The sequence below is a fragment of the Elephas maximus genome, chromosome 5 (genome assembly GCF_024166365.1).
Source record: "Elephas maximus indicus isolate mEleMax1 chromosome 5, mEleMax1 primary haplotype, whole genome shotgun sequence".
Classification (NCBI taxonomy): domain Eukaryota; kingdom Metazoa; phylum Chordata; class Mammalia; order Proboscidea; family Elephantidae; genus Elephas; species Elephas maximus.
The window spans coordinates 1,622,405-1,639,105 of NC_064823.1; positions in this window are offsets into that span (position 1 = coordinate 1,622,405).

Sequence of the window (16,701 nt, forward strand, 5' to 3'; positions counted from 1 at the left end):
TCCTGACTCATCCTCTTCATTCTATTGGATTCTGTTTTCTCTGTTCTACCGTATGCTACCCTACCTCATGACACCCTACTGTACCATACCCTACTCCATAGGGGTACTCAAGAAGGGTACTAGTTTGGAAAAGGGACTACCTAAGGCAAGGGGACTAGTTCAGGGCTACTAGTTAGGGCCACTGTACTAGTTAAGAGTACTAGTTCATGGACGGGTACTAGTTAAGGCTACTAGGAAGGCAGGTACAAGTGAAGGCTACGACTTCAGGCAAGCGTATTAGTTTAGGCTACTAGTTGATGCAAGGGTACAAGTTCATACTACTCATTAAGGCCAGGGTACTAGTTAAGGCAACTGGTCAAGGCAAGGGTAGTAGTTCTGGTAGCGATACGGCCAGGGTACTAGTTAAGACTACTAGTTAATGCCAGGGTACTAGTTGAGGCAAGGGTACTAGTGACGGCCAGGGTACTAGTTAAGGCTGGGCTACTCGTCCATGCAAGGCTACTACTTCAGGGTACTAGTTAAGGCTTGGCTACTTGTTAAGAGGACTAGTAAGGCAAGGGTAGACGTTAAGACTGTTCCCTAAGGCAAGGTGACTAGTTAAGGGTACTAGTTACCACAAGGCTTCTAGTTCAGAATACTAGTTAGGGCCACTGTACTAGTTCAGAGTACTAGTTAAGGCTACTAGTAAGGCAAGGAACGTGTTAAGGCCACTACTTCAGGCAAGAGTCCTACTTAAGTCTACTAGTCGATGCAAGGGTACATGTTAATACTACTGGCTAAGTCCAGGTTGCTAGGTAAGGCAACTGGTTAAGGCAAGGGTAGTAGTTATGGGTACTGACAAGGCAGGCTACCAGTTAAGACTACTAATTAATGCAAGGGTACTAGTTAAGGGTACTTGTTGAGGCCAGGGTAGCCATTTAAGACTATTCCTTAAGGCAAGGCTCCTAGTTAAGGGTACTACTTAGGACAAGGCTACCAGTTCAGGATACTAGTTAGGGGCACTGTACTAGTTAAGAGTATGAGTAAAGGCACGGGTGCTAGTTAAGGCTGCTAGTTAAGGCAAGGTACAAATACAGGGCCGCTGCTTAAGGGAAGAGTACTAGTTAAGGCTACTAGTTGATGCAAATATACAAGTGAATACTACTAGTTAAGGCCGGGGTACTAGTTAAGGAAACTGGTTACGGCAAGGGTAGTAGTTCTGGGTACTGATACGGCCAGGGTACTAGTTCAGACTACTAGTTAATGCGAGGGTACTAGTTAAGGGTACTAGTTAAGGCTACCAGTGAAGGCCAGGGTCTTAGTTAAGGCTACTGGAGAAGGCCAGGGTACTAGTGAAGGCAGGCTACTAGTTAAGGGTACTAGTTTAGAGAAGGCTACTAGTTCAGGATACTAGTTAGAGGCACTGTACTAGTTCAGAGTACTAGCTAAGGCACGAGTACTAGTTCAGGCCACTACTTAAGGCAAGAGTACTAGTTAAGGCTACTATTGGATGCAAGTTTACAAGTTGATACTTCTAGTTAAGGCCGGGGTACTACTTAAGGCAACTGGTTAAGGCAAGGTACTAGTTAAGGCAAGGCTACTAGTTAGGGGTAGTAGTTAAGGCTTGGCTACTAGTTAAGGGTACTAGTAAGGCAAGGGCAGACGTTAAGACGATTACTTAAAGCAAGGCTACTAGTTCAGAGGGACTAATTCAGACAAGGCTACTAGTTCAGGCTACTCGTTATGGCCGCTGTACTAGCTAAGAGTACTAGTTAAGGCACAGGTACTAGATAACGATACTAGTTAAGGCAAGGTACAAGTGAAGGCTACTACTGAAGGCAAGACGACTAGTTTAGGCGACCAGTGGATTCAAGGGTAGAAGTCAATACTACTAGTTAAGACCAGGGTACCAGTTAAGGCAGCTGGTTAAGGCCAGGGTAGGACTTATGGGGACTGAGAAGGCCAGGTACTAGTTAAGAGTACTAGCTCATGCTAGGGTGTTAGTTAAGGGTACTAGTTGAGGCAAGGCTACTAGTGAAGGCCAGGGTACTAGTTAAGGCTACTGGTGAAGGCCAGGGTACTAGTTAAGGCAGGGCTACTAGTTCAGGGTACTAGTAAGGCAAGGGTAGACATTAAGACTATTACTTAAGGCAAGGCTACTAGTTAAGGGTACTAGTTCAGACAAGGCTACTAGTTCAGGATACTAGTTAAGGCAAGGGGAGTAGTTCAGATTCAGAATTTTAGGGTACTTGTCAAGGCAAGGGTACTCTCCAAGGCTAGTTGTCTAGCCTACTGATCTATACCACTAGTCTGACTAGTCCAGCTGTCTTGTCTAGGCTCTACTCTAGACTTCGCTTGTCTACTCTACTCTAGTCTGCTTTCGTCTACCCTAGTCTACCCTATCCAAAACCACCCTACCCTAACCTTTTCGAATCTATTCAATTGGATTCGAGTCAAAGCATTTCAATGTGATTGGACGCGATGATGCTTGAATCGGCTCATTCGGCACCATCAGCTCGATTCAGCTCGATTTGGCTTGAATCGCTTCGATTCAGCTTGTTTCAACTCAATTCGACTTGCTTCAGCCTTATTCGGCTCGATTCGACTCTTTTCTACTCTAGTTTTCTCTATGCAACTCCATTCGACTCGATTCTGCTCTATTCTGTTCTACTCTACCCTACTGTAATCTATTCTAATGGATTCGATCGGACGCTATTCGACGCGATTCATCACGTTTTGTTTCCTTTGGGCTCGATTCGGCTAGAATTGGCTCTATTCAGCTCTATTCTGCACTAGTTCACTCTATTCGACTCTACTCTTCTCTACTTTACTCTGCTCTGCTCTACCGTACTGTGCTATATTCTGTTCCTTCTATTATGTACTGTTCTATTCTGTTCTGTTCTACCCTCCCAGCCGCTCCCCTCCCCTTCTCTAATCTTTGATTCTGTTCGAGTCATCGCATTTTCACGCCATTCGACCCGATTAGGCTTGAATCAGATCAATTCGCTTCGAATCGGTTCGATTGGGCTCCATTTGGCTCCATTCAGCTCCAATGGCATCGATTCTGCTGGATTCTGCTCGATTAGGCCTTCTTTGGCCCTATTCGGCCCAACTATGCTCTATTCGACTCTTTTCTACTCTAGTCGTCTCTAGTCGGCTCCGTTCTAATCCATTCCACACCATTCTGCACTATTCTCCTCTATTCTCGTCTACCCTTCCCTACCCTAATCTATTCGAATGGATTCGATTTGACCCGATTCGAAGCGCTTCAACGCGATTCATCTTGTTTTGTCTCCATTCGCCTCAATTCGGCTATGCTCTGCACTATCTGACTCTTTTCTACTCTATTCTATTCTGCTGGATTCTTTCTGTTCTCTTCTGTTCTCTCCTATTCTGTTGGACTCTGTTCTATCCTACCCTACCCAACCCTACTGCACCCCACCCAAACCCACCCTACTTGAATCGATTTGATTCAATTCGATTCACTTCGACGCGATTGGACAGGATTCGACGGGATTCGACAAGGTCCGAAGGCATTTGACGGGATTCAAAGAGATTAGACGAGATTCCATACGATTCGACGTGATTCAGCAGAATTCTAGGAGATTGGACGCAGTTCGAAGTTATTGGACGTGATGGGGCGTGATTCGTCGTGATTCGACGACATTCGATGCAATCCGATGCGATACGAAGCGATTCGACCCGGCCCGACACAAAACGATGTGATTTGATGCGATTCGACGTGATTCGATGTGATTCGACGCTACTCAGTGACAGTCGGCGTGATTCTGCTTGATTCAGCTCGATGAGGTTCGAATCGGCTCTATATGGCTCCTCTACGTCTCTACTCGGCTCCATTCAGCTCTGTTTTCTCTATTCGTCTCTATTCGACTCTATTCGAGTCTATTCGACCCTACTCTTTTCTACTCTATTCTATTCCTTCTATTCTGTCCTAATCTCTTCTAGTCTACTCTACTCTATTCTAGTCCACCCTCCCCTCCCCTTCTCTAATCTAGACGTTTGGATTGGATTGGATGCACTGAACGGGATTCGACGTGATTCGGCTTGAATCAGCTCGATTCGATTCGATTTGGCTCTATTCGGCTCGTTTTGGCTTGAATTGCTTCGATTCTGCTCAATTCGGCCTTTTCGGCCCTATTCTGCTCTATTTGACTCTTCTCTACTCTTTTCGTCTCTATTTGACTCCATTCTACTCCATTCTATTTATTCCACACCATTCTACACTATTCTGCTCTACTCTATCCTACACCACTCTAATTTACTCGAATCCATTAGACGTGATTCCTCTCATTTCGACTCCATTCGGCTCTACTCAGCCGTATTCGAGTCTACCCTATTATACACTAGCCTACTCTATCGTACTCTAGTCTACTCTTCTCTATTTTCTTTATTCTTCCTATTCTACTCTATTCTACCCTACCCTATGCTACCCAACTCTACTCTACTCTAATCCATTGGATTGGATTGGCTTCAACCCATTTGGACACGATTCGGCTCAGTTTGGCTCCATTTAGCTCTGTTCGAATCTATTCTACTCTACTCTGTTTCCCTCTACGCTACTCTAGCCTACTGTTTTCTGTATTCGTTCTGTATTGTTCTGTTCTCTTCTCTTCTGTTTTATTCTATGCTACTCTACTCTATTCCACCCTGCCATACCCGAACCTCCCCTACTCTAATCTGTTCAATTCGATTCCATGAATTTGGACACGATTCAGGTCGAATTGGTTCGATTCATGTCCATTCGGCTCCATTTGGCTCGAAGAGTGTCGATTCAGCTGGATTCGGCTCCATTCGGCTCCATTAGGCTCGATTTGCTGGATTTGGCTCAATTCTGCTCGATTCGGCCCTCTTCGGCCCTCTTCAGCACTATTCGGCTCTTTTCGACTCTTTTCGACTCCATTCGATTGCGTTGCACAGCATTCTACTCCACTCAACGCTATTTTACTCTACCCTACCCTAATTGACTGGAATTGGTTCGAGGGGATTCAACGCGATTTGCCTTGTTTCTTCTCCATTTGGCTCGATTCGACTCTATTCGACTCTGTTCTACTCTACACTATTCTGCTCTGCTCTAACCTTTTGGACTCGATTCTCTTGTATTCTTTTTATTCTCTTTTACTGTGTTCAATTCTATTCTACTCTATTTTAACCAACCCTACTCTAATCTATTCCACTGGATTCGATTCCACGCATTTCGATGCGATTCGGCTCCAATCGGCTCCGTTGCACTCCATTCATCCCTCTTGGGCTCCAATCGGTTCGATTCAGTTCTAATCGGCTCCGTTTCGCCCTGGTCAGCTCTATTCAGCTTGAACAGGCTCTGTTCAACTCTATATGGCTCTACGAGTCTACTCAACTCTATTATCTCTTTTCAACTCCATTCTACACCATTCTACTCCATCCGACTGTATTCTTCTCTAGTCTATTGTCTTGTACTCTACCCTTCTCTAGTCTATTCTAATCGATTCGATTGGATTGGACTCGAATGGATGGGATTCAATGCAATTCAACGGGCTTCGACGCGATCCAGCATGATTCCGCGGGATTCGGCGCCATTCATCTTGATTTCTATCACGTTGGGTCTTTTGGGCTCTATTTTGCTCTAGTCGGCAATATTCAACTCTATTCTTCTAGACTCTGCACTACTCGACCCTATTCTATTCTTTCAGTTCTCTTCGATCCTGTTCTGTTCTACTGCATTTGGTTCTATCCTACCCTACTCTAACTTAGCCTACTGTAATCTGTTCTATTCTATTCAACAGACTTGAACGGGATTCGGCCTGATTCAGGTCCTATCGGCTCGAATCAGCTCCTTTTTGTGCGAATTCAACTCGATTCGGTTGGACTTGGCCCTTTTCCTCTCTATTCGGCTCTTTTCGGCAGGATTTGACTCTATTTGACTCTAGTCTACTCGTCTCTATTCTTTCTGTTCTATTCTAATCTATTCTTTTCTACCCTACCCTACCCTCATCTTACCTGCCCTACACTAAACGATTGGATTGGATTCGACACGTTTCAACGCGATTCGACATGATTCTTCTCGATTCACCTCGAATTTGGTGGATTCGGCTGCATTCAGCTCTGTTTGGCTCTATTCAACTCTATTGGACTCTATTCTACTGTACTCGTCTCTACTTCATTCTATTCGATTCTTTCTCTTGGGTTCTGTTCCCTTCTAGTCTAACCCCTCCTACTCTACCCTCCTCTACTCTAATCGATTCGATTCGATTCAATGCCTTTCAAGGCGATTCCATGGGATTTAGGCTCGAATTGGCTTGATTTAGCTCGATTTGGCTTGAATCGGGTCAATTTGGCTCGATTCTGCTCGATTCAGCATCATTAGGCTCGATCCAAACTTATCCGGCCCTGTTCAGCTCTATTCAACTCTTTTCTACTCTATTCGTCTCTATTTGGCTCCATTCGACTCCATTCCACACCATTCTACTCTGTTCGACTCCATTCTACACTATTCTATTCTCTTCTCCCCCACCCTACTCTACTCTAATCTATTCGATTCATGGAGATTTGTCTCATTTCCTCTCCATTCGACTCGATTCAGCTCGAATTGGATCTATTCATCTCTATTCTGCACTACTCGACTCTGACTAGTCTACTCTACTCCACTCTACTCCATTCTACTCTTTGTATTCTCTTCTCTTCTACTCTATGCTTCTCTAGTCTATTCCTCTCTGCCCTACCCTATTGAATCCCAGCCTAACCTACACTACTCTAAGCTGTTCTATTGAATTCGATTGCATTCAATTCGACCCGATTTGACACAATTGGACGGGATTCGGTGAGATTTCATGAGATTCGATGGGTTTTGGTGGGATTGGATGGACTTCGACGAGATTCGATGCCATAGGATGCGATTAGGTGCGATTTGGCTCGATCTAGCTTGGCTCATTTTCTGTGTCTCTATTTGGCTCATTCCAGCTCCATTGGGCTCCATTCAGCTCGAATCTGGTCGATTGGACTTGATTGGGCTCGGTTGGGCTCGATTGGGCTCGACTCAGCCCTAGATGTCCCTATTCGGTGCTATTCGGCTCTATTCAACTCTTTCCTAGTCTATTCATCTCGGTTTGACTGCATTTGACTCCATTCCACACCATTCTACGCTCTTCTATTCGACAGAACCCTATCCCGCCCTAGTCTTTCCTCATCTAGTCTCTTCTTTTCGATTCTGTTGTATTGGATTCTCGTTTTCTCTTTTCTCTATTCCATCCTATGCTACTCTACCACACCCTACACGAAACTAACCTATCCTGACTCATCCTCTTCTATTCTATTGGATTCTGTTTTCTCTGTTCTACCGTATGCTACCCTACCTCATGACACCCTACTGTACCATACCCTACTCCATAGGGGTACTCAAGAAGGGTACTAGTTTGGAAAAGGGACTACCTAAGGCAAGGGGACTAGTTCAGGCTACTAGTTAGGGCCACTGTACTAGTTAAGAGTACTAGTTCATGGACGGGTACTAGTTAAGGCTACTAGGAAGGCAAGGTACAAGTGAAGGCTACGACTTCAGGCAAGCGTATTAGTTTAGGCTACTAGTTGATGCAAGGGTACAAGTTCATACTACTCATTAAGGCCAGGGTACTAGTTAAGGCAACTGGTCAAGGCAAGGGTAGTAGTTCTGGGTAGCGATACGGCCAGGGTACTAGTTAAGACTACTAGTTAATGCCAGGGTACTAGTTGAGGCAAGGGTACTAGTGACGGCCAGGGTACTAGTTAAGGCTGGGCTACTCGTCCATGCAAGGCTACTACTTCAGGGTACTAGTTAAGGCTTGGCTACTTGTTAAGAGGACTAGTAAGGCAAGGGTAGACGTTAAGACTGTTCCCTAAGGCAAGGTGACTAGTTAAGGGTACTAGTTACCACAAGGCTTCTAGTTCAGAATACTAGTTAGGGCCACTGTACTAGTTCAGAGTACTAGTTAAGGCTACTAGTAAGGCAAGGAACGTGTTAAGGCCACTACTTCAGGCAAGAGTCCTACTTAAGTCTACTAGTCGATGCAAGGGTACATGTTAATACTACTGGCTAAGTCCAGGTTGCTAGGTAAGGCAACTGGTTAAGGCAAGGGTAGTAGTTATGGGTACTGACAAGGCCAGGCTACCAGTTAAGACTACTAATTAATGCAAGGGTACTAGTTAAGGGTACTTGTTGAGGCCAGGGTAGCCATTAAGACTATTCCTTAAGGCAAGGCTCCTAGTTAAGGGTACTACTTAGGACAAGGCTACCAGTTCAGGATACTAGTTAGGGGCACTGTACTAGTTAAGAGTATGAGTAAAGGCACGGGTGCTAGTTAAGGCTGCTAGTTAAGGCAAGGTACAAATACAGGCCGCTGCTTAAGGGAAGAGTACTAGTTAAGGCTACTAGTTGATGCAAATATACAAGTGAATACTACTAGTTAAGGCCGGGGTACTAGTTAAGGAAACTGGTTACGGCAAGGGTAGTAGTTCTGGGTACTGATACGGCCAGGGTACTAGTTCAGACTACTAGTTAATGCGAGGGTACTAGTTAAGGGTACTAGTTAAGGCTACCAGTGAAGGCCAGGGTCTTAGTTAAGGCTACTGGAGAAGGCCAGGGTACTAGTGAAGGCAAGGCTACTAGTTAAGGGTACTAGTTTAGAGAAGGCTACTAGTTCAGGATACTAGTTAGAGGCACTGTACTAGTTCAGAGTACTAGCTAAGGCACGAGTACTAGTTCAGGCCACTACTTAAGGCAAGAGTACTAGTTAAGGCTACTATTGGATGCAAGTTTACAAGTTGATACTTCTAGTTAAGGCCGGGGTACTACTTAAGGCAACTGGTTAAGGCAAGGGTACTAGTTAAGGCAAGGCTACTAGTTAGGGGTAGTAGTTAAGGCTTGGCTACTAGTTAAGGGTACTAGTAAGGCAAGGGCAGACGTTAAGACGATTACTTAAAGCAAGGCTACTAGTTCAGAGGACTAATTCAGACAAGGCTACTAGTTCAGGCTACTCGTTATGGCCGCTGTACTAGCTAAGAGTACTAGTTAAGGCACAGGTACTAGATAACGATACTAGTTAAGGCAAGGTACAAGTGAAGGCTACTACTGAAGGCAAGACGACTAGTTTAGGCGACCAGTGGATTCAAGGGTAGAAGTCAATACTACTAGTTAAGACCAGGGTACCAGTTAAGGCAGCTGGTTAAGGCCAGGGTAGGACTTATGGGGACTGAGAAGGCCAGGTACTAGTTAAGAGTACTAGCTCATGCTAGGGTGTTAGTTAAGGGTACTAGTTGAGGCAAGGCTACTAGTGAAGGCCAGGGTACTAGTTAAGGCTACTGGTGAAGGCCAGGGTACTAGTTAAGGCAGGGCTACTAGTTCAGGGTACTAGTAAGGCAAGGGTAGACATTAAGACTATTACTTAAGGCAAGGCTACTAGTTAAGGGTACTAGTTCAGACAAGGCTACTAGTTCAGGATACTAGTTAAGGCAAGGGGAGTAGTTCAGATTCAGAATTTAGGGTACTTGTCAAGGCAAGGGTACTCTCCAAGGCTAGTTGTCTAGCCTACTGATCTATACCACTAGTCTGACTAGTCCAGCTGTCTTGTCTAGGCTACTACTCTAGACTTCGCTTGTCTACTCTACTCTAGTCTGCTTTCGTCTACCCTAGTCTACCCTATCCAAAACCACCCTACCCTAACCTTTTCGAATCTATTCAATTGGATTCGAGTCAAAGCATTTCAATGTGATTGGACGCGATGATGCTTGAATCGGCTCATTCGGCACCATCAGCTCGATTCAGCTCGATTTGGCTTGAATCGCTTCGATTCAGCTTGTTTCAACTCAATTCGACTTGCTTCAGCCTTATTCGGCTCGATTCGACTCTTTTCTACTCTAGTTTTCTCTATGCAACTCCATTCGACTCGATTCTGCTCTATTCTGTTCTACTCTACCCTACTGTAATCTATTCTAATGGATTCGATCGGACGCTATTCGACGCGATTCATCACGTTTTGTTTCCTTTGGGCTCGATTCGGCTAGAATTGGCTCTATTCAGCTCTATTCTGCACTAGTTCACTCTATTCGACTCTACTCTTCTCTACTTTACTCTGCTCTGCTCTACCGTACTGTGCTATATTCTGTTCCTTCTATTATGTACTGTTCTATTCTGTTCTGTTCTACCCTCCCAGCCGCTCCCCTCCCCTTCTCTAATCTTTGATTCTGTTCGAGTCATCGCATTTTCACGCCATTCGACCCGATTAGGCTTGAATCAGATCAATTCGCTTCGAATCGGTTCGATTGGGCTCCATTTGGCTCCATTCAGCTCCAATGGCATCGATTCTGCTGGATTCTGCTCGATTAGGCCTTCTTTGGCCCTATTCGGCCCAACTATGCTCTATTCGACTCTTTTCTACTCTAGTCGTCTCTAGTCGGCTCCGTTCTAATCCATTCCACACCATTCTGCACTATTCTCCTCTATTCTCGTCTACCCTTCCCTACCCTAATCTATTCGAATGGATTCGATTTGACCCGATTCGAAGCGCTTCAACGCGATTCATCTTGTTTTGTCTCCATTCGCCTCAATTCGGCTATGCTCTGCACTATCTGACTCTTTTCTACTCTATTCTATTCTGCTGGATTCTTTCTGTTCTCTTCTGTTCTCTCCTATTCTGTTGGACTCTGTTCTATCCTACCCTACCCAACCCTACTGCACCCCACCCAAACCCACCCTACTTGAATCGATTTGATTCAATTCGATTCACTTCGACGCGATTGGACAGGATTCGACGGGATTCGACAAGGTCCGAAGGCATTTGACGGGATTCAAAGAGATTAGACGAGATTCCATACGATTCGACGTGATTCAGCAGAATTCTAGGAGATTGGACGCAGTTCGAAGTTATTGGACGTGATGGGGCGTGATTCGTCGTGATTCGACGACATTCGATGCAATCCGATGCGATACGAAGCGATTCGACCCGGCCCGACACAAAACGATGTGATTTGATGCGATTCGACGTGATTCGATGTGATTCGACGCTACTCAGTGACAGTCGGCGTGATTCTGCTTGATTCAGCTCGATGAGGTTCGAATCGGCTCTATATGGCTCCTCTACGTCTCTACTCGGCTCCATTCAGCTCTGTTTTCTCTATTCGTCTCTATTCGACTCTATTCGAGTCTATTCGACCCTACTCTTTTCTACTCTATTCTATTCCTTCTATTCTGTCCTAATCTCTTCTAGTCTACTCTACTCTATTCTAGTCCACCCTCCCCTCCCCTTCTCTAATCTAGACGTTTGGATTGGATTGGATGCACTGAACGGGATTCGACGTGATTCGGCTTGAATCAGCTCGATTCGATTCGATTTGGCTCTATTCGGCTCGTTTTGGCTTGAATTGCTTCGATTCTGCTCAATTCGGCCTTTTCGGCCCTATTCTGCTCTATTTGACTCTTCTCTACTCTTTTCGTCTCTATTTGACTCCATTCTACTCCATTCTATTTATTCCACACCATTCTACACTATTCTGCTCTACTCTATCCTACACCACTCTAATTTACTCGAATCCATTAGACGTGATTCCTCTCATTTCGACTCCATTCGGCTCTACTCAGCCGTATTCGAGTCTACCCTATTATACACTAGCCTACTCTATCGTACTCTAGTCTACTCTTCTCTATTTTCTTTATTCTTCCTATTCTACTCTATTCTACCCTACCCTATGCTACCCAACTCTACTCTACTCTAATCCATTGGATTGGATTGGCTTCAACCCATTTGGACACGATTCGGCTCAGTTTGGCTCCATTTAGCTCTGTTCGAATCTATTCTACTCTACTCTGTTTCCCTCTACGCTACTCTAGCCTACTGTTTTCTGTATTCGTTCTGTATTGTTCTGTTCTCTTCTCTTCTGTTTTATTCTATGCTACTCTACTCTATTCCACCCTGCCATACCCGAACCTCCCCTACTCTAATCTGTTCAATTCGATTCCATGAATTTGGACACGATTCAGGTCGAATTGGTTCGATTCATGTCCATTCGGCTCCATTTGGCTCGAAGAGTGTCGATTCAGCTGGATTCGGCTCCATTCGGCTCCATTAGGCTCGATTTGCTGGATTTGGCTCAATTCTGCTCGATTCGGCCCTCTTCGGCCCTCTTCAGCACTATTCGGCTCTTTTCGACTCTTTTCGACTCCATTCGATTGCGTTGCACAGCATTCTACTCCACTCAACGCTATTTTACTCTACCCTACCCTAATTGACTGGAATTGGTTCGAGGGGATTCAACGCGATTTGCCTTGTTTCTTCTCCATTTGGCTCGATTCGACTCTATTCGACTCTGTTCTACTCTACACTATTCTGCTCTGCTCTAACCTTTTGGACTCGATTCTCTTGTATTCTTTTTATTCTCTTTTACTGTGTTCAATTCTATTCTACTCTATTTTAACCAACCCTACTCTAATCTATTCCACTGGATTCGATTCCACGCATTTCGATGCGATTCGGCTCCAATCGGCTCCGTTGCACTCCATTCATCCCTCTTGGGCTCCAATCGGTTCGATTCAGTTCTAATCGGCTCCGTTTCGCCCTGGTCAGCTCTATTCAGCTTGAACAGGCTCTGTTCAACTCTATATGGCTCTACGAGTCTACTCAACTCTATTATCTCTTTTCAACTCCATTCTACACCATTCTACTCCATCCGACTGTATTCTTCTCTAGTCTATTGTCTTGTACTCTACCCTTCTCTAGTCTATTCTAATCGATTCGATTGGATTGGACTCGAATGGATGGGATTCAATGCAATTCAACGGGCTTCGACGCGATCCAGCATGATTCCGCGGGATTCGGCGCCATTCATCTTGATTTCTATCACGTTGGGTCTTTTGGGCTCTATTTTGCTCTAGTCGGCAATATTCAACTCTATTCTTCTAGACTCTGCACTACTCGACCCTATTCTATTCTTTCAGTTCTCTTCGATCCTGTTCTGTTCTACTGCATTTGGTTCTATCCTACCCTACTCTAACTTAGCCTACTGTAATCTGTTCTATTCTATTCAACAGACTTGAACGGGATTCGGCCTGATTCAGGTCCTATCGGCTCGAATCAGCTCCTTTTTGTGCGAATTCAACTCGATTCGGTTGGACTTGGCCCTTTTCCTCTCTATTCGGCTCTTTTCGGCAGGATTTGACTCTATTTGACTCTAGTCTACTCGTCTCTATTCTTTCTGTTCTATTCTAATCTATTCTTTTCTACCCTACCCTACCCTCATCTTACCTGCCCTACACTAAACGATTGGATTGGATTCGACACGTTTCAACGCGATTCGACATGATTCTTCTCGATTCACCTCGAATTTGGTGGATTCGGCTGCATTCAGCTCTGTTTGGCTCTATTCAACTCTATTGGACTCTATTCTACTGTACTCGTCTCTACTTCATTCTATTCGATTCTTTCTCTTGGGTTCTGTTCCCTTCTAGTCTAACCCCTCCTACTCTACCCTCCTCTACTCTAATCGATTCGATTCGATTCAATGCCTTTCAAGGCGATTCCATGGGATTTAGGCTCGAATTGGCTTGATTTAGCTCGATTTGGCTTGAATCGGGTCAATTTGGCTCGATTCTGCTCGATTCAGCATCATTAGGCTCGATCCAAACTTATCCGGCCCTGTTCAGCTCTATTCAACTCTTTTCTACTCTATTCGTCTCTATTTGGCTCCATTCGACTCCATTCCACACCATTCTACTCTGTTCGACTCCATTCTACACTATTCTATTCTCTTCTCCCCCACCCTACTCTACTCTAATCTATTCGATTCATGGAGATTTGTCTCATTTCCTCTCCATTCGACTCGATTCAGCTCGAATTGGATCTATTCATCTCTATTCTGCACTACTCGACTCTGACTAGTCTACTCTACTCCACTCTACTCCATTCTACTCTTTGTATTCTCTTCTCTTCTACTCTATGCTTCTCTAGTCTATTCCTCTCTGCCCTACCCTATTGAATCCCAGCCTAACCTACACTACTCTAAGCTGTTCTATTGAATTCGATTGCATTCAATTCGACCCGATTTGACACAATTGGACGGGATTCGGTGAGATTTCATGAGATTCGATGGGTTTTGGTGGGATTGGATGGACTTCGACGAGATTCGATGCCATAGGATGCGATTAGGTGCGATTTGGCTCGATCTAGCTTGGCTCATTTTCTGTGTCTCTATTTGGCTCATTCCAGCTCCATTGGGCTCCATTCAGCTCGAATCTGGTCGATTGGACTTGATTGGGCTCGGTTGGGCTCGATTGGGCTCGACTCAGCCCTAGATGTCCCTATTCGGTGCTATTCGGCTCTATTCAACTCTTTCCTAGTCTATTCATCTCGGTTTGACTGCATTTGACTCCATTCCACACCATTCTACGCTCTTCTATTCGACAGAACCCTATCCCGCCCTAGTCTTTCCTCATCTAGTCTCTTCTTTTCGATTCTGTTGTATTGGATTCTCGTTTTCTCTTTTCTCTATTCCATCCTATGCTACTCTACCACACCCTACACGAAACTAACCTATCCTGACTCATCCTCTTCTATTCTATTGGATTCTGTTTTCTCTGTTCTACCGTATGCTACCCTACCTCATGACACCCTACTGTACCATACCCTACTCCATAGGGGTACTCAAGAAGGGTACTAGTTTGGAAAAGGGACTACCTAAGGCAAGGGGACTAGTTCAGGCTACTAGTTAGGGCCACTGTACTAGTTAAGAGTACTAGTTCATGGACGGGTACTAGTTAAGGCTACTAGGAAGGCAAGGTACAAGTGAAGGCTACGACTTCAGGCAAGCGTATTAGTTTAGGCTACTAGTTGATGCAAGGGTACAAGTTCATACTACTCATTAAGGCCAGGGTACTAGTTAAGGCAACTGGTCAAGGCAAGGGTAGTAGTTCTGGGTAGCGATACGGCCAGGGTACTAGTTAAGACTACTAGTTAATGCCAGGGTACTAGTTGAGGCAAGGGTACTAGTGACGGCCAGGGTACTAGTTAAGGCTGGGCTACTCGTCCATGCAAGGCTACTACTTCAGGGTACTAGTTAAGGCTTGGCTACTTGTTAAGAGGACTAGTAAGGCAAGGGTAGACGTTAAGACTGTTCCCTAAGGCAAGGTGACTAGTTAAGGGTACTAGTTACCACAAGGCTTCTAGTTCAGAATACTAGTTAGGGCCACTGTACTAGTTCAGAGTACTAGTTAAGGCTACTAGTAAGGCAAGGAACGTGTTAAGGCCACTACTTCAGGCAAGAGTCCTACTTAAGTCTACTAGTCGATGCAAGGGTACATGTTAATACTACTGGCTAAGTCCAGGTTGCTAGGTAAGGCAACTGGTTAAGGCAAGGGTAGTAGTTATGGGTACTGACAAGGCCAGGCTACCAGTTAAGACTACTAATTAATGCAAGGGTACTAGTTAAGGGTACTTGTTGAGGCCAGGGTAGCCATTAAGACTATTCCTTAAGGCAAGGCTCCTAGTTAAGGGTACTACTTAGGACAAGGCTACCAGTTCAGGATACTAGTTAGGGGCACTGTACTAGTTAAGAGTATGAGTAAAGGCACGGGTGCTAGTTAAGGCTGCTAGTTAAGGCAAGGTACAAATACAGGCCGCTGCTTAAGGGAAGAGTACTAGTTAAGGCTACTAGTTGATGCAAATATACAAGTGAATACTACTAGTTAAGGCCGGGGTACTAGTTAAGGAAACTGGTTACGGCAAGGGTAGTAGTTCTGGGTACTGATACGGCCAGGGTACTAGTTCAGACTACTAGTTAATGCGAGGGTACTAGTTAAGGGTACTAGTTAAGGCTACCAGTGAAGGCCAGGGTCTTAGTTAAGGCTACTGGAGAAGGCCAGGGTACTAGTGAAGGCAAGGCTACTAGTTAAGGGTACTAGTTTAGAGAAGGCTACTAGTTCAGGATACTAGTTAGAGGCACTGTACTAGTTCAGAGTACTAGCTAAGGCACGAGTACTAGTTCAGGCCACTACTTAAGGCAAGAGTACTAGTTAAGGCTACTATTGGATGCAAGTTTACAAGTTGATACTTCTAGTTAAGGCCGGGGTACTACTTAAGGCAACTGGTTAAGGCAAGGGTACTAGTTAAGGCAAGGCTACTAGTTAGGGGTAGTAGTTAAGGCTTGGCTACTAGTTAAGGGTACTAGTAAGGCAAGGGCAGACGTTAAGACGATTACTTAAAGCAAGGCTACTAGTTCAGAGGACTAATTCAGACAAGGCTACTAGTTCAGGCTACTCGTTATGGCCGCTGTACTAGCTAAGAGTACTAGTTAAGGCACAGGTACTAGATAACGATACTAGTTAAGGCAAGGTACAAGTGAAGGCTACTACTGAAGGCAAGACGACTAGTTTAGGCGACCAGTGGATTCAAGGGTAGAAGTCAATACTACTAGTTAAGACCAGGGTACCAGTTAAGGCAGCTGGTTAAGGCCAGGGTAGGACTTATGGGGACTGAGAAGGCCAGGTACTAGTTAAGAGTACTAGCTCATGCTAGGGTGTTAGTTAAGGGTACTAGTTGAGGCAAGGCTACTAGTGAAGGCCAGGGTACTAGTTAAGGCTACTGGTGAAGGCCAGGGTACTAGTTAAGGCAGGGCTACTAGTTCAGGGTACTAGTAAGGCAAGGGTAGACATTAAGACTATTACTTAAGGCAAGGCTACTAGTTAAGGGTACTAGTTCAGACAAGGCTACT